This window comes from Trichosurus vulpecula, chromosome 4 (genome assembly GCF_011100635.1).
Source record: "Trichosurus vulpecula isolate mTriVul1 chromosome 4, mTriVul1.pri, whole genome shotgun sequence".
Lineage (NCBI taxonomy): Eukaryota > Metazoa > Chordata > Mammalia > Diprotodontia > Phalangeridae > Trichosurus > Trichosurus vulpecula.
This window is the reverse complement of record NC_050576.1, coordinates 60,981,349-60,986,019: the sequence shown is the minus strand read 5'-3', so window position 1 is coordinate 60,986,019 and position 4,671 is coordinate 60,981,349.

Sequence of the window (4,671 nt, the reverse complement as noted above, 5' to 3'; positions counted from 1 at the left end):
CAGTGACACTTAATGCTCATGTGCCAGTCCTTGCCTATACACTTCAAAGGCCAGATGTGGTTTCTGGGTCAAGCAATCATCAAGTGATTCCAGTTTGTACTTTGTTTTGCTTGAGTGTCTTCTGGCTTTTCTCTTAGTTTTTCCAGATGTCAACGTACCATTAATTTTTTCACTGTGTTGACTCTCAGAGTGGTCTAGCTGCACATAAATGACTGAGCAGTGCAAACAGAAGAGAAACGGGATTAAGGTTTGGAAAAACACACAGTCCCTTGTATTGGTACACCTTCAAAGACAAAGATAAGTGAGAATACCAAATTCCAAGGCAAAGATTATTCCCCTTCAAATGTCTTTTTAAAAGTAAAATTTCATTCCATATTATCACCAAAGAGCCTTTTGCTCATGTAATGGAAAATAAGAACACAAGATCATGGTTATAAGTGACTTGTTATAAAACAGATAAAAGAACCATCCAACACTAATAGAAAAAAGTGTTATCCAGAGGTACAACCAAATGAATGAACTATGAGTCATTTCATCCTCAAGGTCACCTAAGAAATTCACAGAGGGCTCTATCACAAAGACTATGAATCTGGCTCAAATCCATTTAAACTGGTATGATTATAACTCACAAACACACTACTTCTTTACCAAAAGACCTATGATTCCCGGTTTTAGACTATTTTGTTTCTACTTTGAAAGAGAGAGTTAGCAACCTCAACCATCACCAATAAGTTAAGAGGTTGAGGATACATGTGGACTCTTAAATGCATTATTATAATCAATATTATTATTGATTATTATTAATCAATAAACCTTTAAGAAAAAACATCCTCTAATTGGAGTTACATTCTGAATATCTATTAAAAGGTAACGTAAAACAATATGAATAGCCAAAAAATGTATGAATAGCTATGATGAACAATAACAAAAAAGACTATTTTGTCCAGTAACACACTATCCTGTTTCCTGAGAAATCCCTCTCAAAACAAATCAGTATAGACTTGAATTTTGTTTTTCACTAGTAATCAATGGTTAACAATGAGTTTCTGGTTGAAAAGAAACCCAATTCCAGATATCCCATCCTTCTGCCCATCCTCATTTCCCCCACAAAGAAGCAAACAAAAAACCCTGAACCCCTCATCTTTCTATATCAAGTGACTTAGGGGTCTAGAAAACACAGAATCGTGATTATAAAGAATCCTTTAAGTTGTCATGGAGACATCTGTAAGGAAAAAGATGGTCAGAGAAATTCCACATTTCTGGAGCAAGTGTCACACTCCAGACTAATTTTAACGTGCACTTATTGACACATTTTAAACATCTCGTAAACATAAGATACCTTAACATATCTTTTCAAATGAAATACCTACCAATCAGAATTAGTAGTCTAAGTAGCCAAATTTAGTAGTTTGGTGACCACAACAAACATCACTGTTTAAGAGATCTTTTACTACCAGCCTAGAAATCATCGAGTTAAGTGCTAACAGAGAAGAAAGTCAAACATGAGGAACATTAAATATAATACTTGCTGATAGTATCAGACCAAAAAACCTGCTGCTATATGTACTAACAGGCAGGGATGGGGTTGGGCATGGGGGAGAAAGGAGGTATAATTTTTAAAATACTAGGGGGACATCTCATGGTCTTTCATGACAAAGAGCTACAATGATCTGACAGATGCCACTGGAAAAATGTGAAGGAAAAAGATGCTCTGATTTGCAAATATATTTCCAGAAGCCACCTGGTGGTATGTATAGATCTGGTTTAGATAGGAGATCAGTCCAAAGGACCCTAAAAGACATAACATAAAGTTTCTGGTTCTCTTTAGAAAGTGCCTGTGGGAAAAGAAAGCTACCAGACCCACTCTTAATCCAAGGCCAGTCTGGGAATAATTATCAAGTTAACTCTAGACTATCAAGATTCTGGCCCTTAGGTTTGCTTTGGAAGCAAAAGGCTTCAGGATTCATTGTGAGTGAGAAGGATATAATTTGTGAAGACTTCACAGGGTAAGAATATAAGGGCTACTCTCTTCTCATATTTCTGGAATGGGGAATATCTGAGGGAGTAGGAGAGGCTTGGAATTTAACCTTGTAGTGACTTAGAGATAATGGACTACCTGTGAGATATTTGTTCTCTGCTCCAGGAAGATCCCCCTTTCCCTCCTCATTCTTTCTCTTTGCCCACATTAGTAGCCAAATAAGGAGTCACTGTGACCTGCATTGAATGAGGCCGAAGGAATTGATCCCCTCCCCTCTCCTCATTTCTTCTCCTAGACTTTTGGATGCCACCAGTTGAGTTCCAGATAAAGAAAGCATGAATAGACCGGCTCTACCTGGTTTCCTAGTTCTCTGTTTTTGCGCCTAGATTGTAAGCCTGCCTCCCAGCCAATGGTGAGAAAGGATAGAGGTGGGCAGGAATCTTTGTACTAACAGTATATCTGTCCCTGCACTTCCTTTTTACTTTGCCTCCCCCACTAGTTTCCCTAGAGGAGGCAACGCCCAAATCTTGCAAGGTTTGTAAAATAAATTCATTTTGCTTCTCCTAAAGATGTCTCTCCCATTATTTGAATTTTCTGTCCCATACAATTGCAAATCTTCAAATTCACCCTAGTTCCTAATAAGAATTAAAAATTCCAAATAAAACAAAATTTTCTAAGTAGATTTCTGGCTCGTTTTTTTGTCAGTGGTTGATTGCACACTCATTGGCTTTATGTAACTAAATGTACACGTAACTCTAATTTTCCTGGTTTACATAAGCATGCTACTTCAGTTCTACTTGGGGGGCATGGGGAGGGGAAGGCCCCTCAGGGTGGAGAATTATCCCTAATATCTCTGACTCTGTACTGTACTTTGCTGTCCTAAGAACAAAAAATCAGGAAGGTGAGAAACAAGGAAGAACAAAGAAAAGGAACCATCCTATGGAACATTTGGATAATCCAAAGTTACTGTATAAAAAAAGCTAAAGAAGACACAAGGCATGTTAAGACATGTATAGAATGCATTCTAGAAAATCTATATGGCCCCAAGTGTTATAAGCTTAGAATTCTCCAAGCATTAGAGGAGTGATTTCCATCAGTCAACTAGCATTTCTTAACCAGGAAATTGCTAAGTGCTCAACATACAAAAAGGTCCAAAAACAGTTCTTGCTCTCGGAGAGTTAATGATCTAAGGAGGAGATGGCACGCAAACACCTAACATTCAAACAGGACACATACAGGGGAAGTTGGAAATCAACTCAGAGAAAAAGCCCCCAAACGAAGCAGGGCTGGGAAAAGCTTCTCCTAGAGAAGGGGAGATGGAAGTTAAGACTTGCAAGACAGACAAGCTCTACTGCTAGCACACGACCCTCCACAATCTGGCAAGACCTTATCTTTCTAATATATCAACTATAATTCACTCCCATATACTTTATGCTTAAAGCAACTTGGGCTAGTTTGTTCCCCAAACACATCTTTAGTCTTTTTCTTCTTCAAGTTTAATACCCTTCTTCAGAAGTTCCTAATATAACATCATCATCCACAAGCATTTATTGGGTGTTCACTATGTGCCAGGCACTGAGCTAAATGCTGGGGATACAAAAAAAGGTTAAAACTCGGCCCCTTCCTTTCCTTCAAGGAGCTCATAGTCTAATGGAGGAGACAACATGCAAACACCCAGGCACATTCAAGAACTACAGAGTGTATGGGAGATCTGTGTTGTTTGTACTTCATTTTGGAAGAGGACCAATGACATCATGGGGTGATTTCTTGACTTGAATGCGAGTTCCATTTTAGTGAGGCAGAGTGCACAAAGTCATCGGTCTCACTCTCTCCTGAGTCATCAGAGTCAGCAGCAGGACACATAACAGTTATAAATGCCAACTTTATGGCAATTCTTTTCTCTTTTTTTGGATGGGAATATTGTTTATTTGAGACAGAATTGCAACTGTGGTGATATAATGTGAATATGTATATACATAAATATACATATATACACATATATGTGTATATGTGTGTATGTATACATACATTTTTTGGGGTAGGGCTATCTCCCCAGGTTTTTTACCAAGTGCCTTGGCATACCATAGCTCCCCTATTAGTTCACAATAAACCTATGCTTACATGTACATGTGTGTATATGTATACATACATACATATATTTTATATACATGTATGTGTGTGTGTCTGATAAGCATATATTGTTTCCTATTCCCCAGGTATTCGAATTGCAACAATGGCCAAACCTTTACCACTCTGGAACTCCGGTTTCAGCCAGCTTGTACAGAGAGTTTTATGATTTTTTTTACATAGGGGTGTGGGAGGAGGTTTTTGGCTCTGAAGTCACACAACCAGGAGGAATATTAACTAGATGATCTTTCCAGGTCTAAATCCCATGCAACTCGTTTACTGTACAAAATCAGCCCTGGCATCACATATTTCTAGGGGAAAAATGATAAAAACCAAGTCAAATGTGGTCACAATTTTTAAAAGTATCAAAGCATTTTTCAGGCATATTTGGTTACATTTGGAATGCAATGGAGAGCAGCTATTATTTAACAAAATTTGTATAATTCTGTCACATCCATGTTCGCTGAGATTTAAATCTGTACAGGTAGAGTATGATAAGTGGTTGTGGTGACTAGTTGCTCCTCATAAAATGAGGCCTGATGCAGTTACAAATCTGGATTAAAATG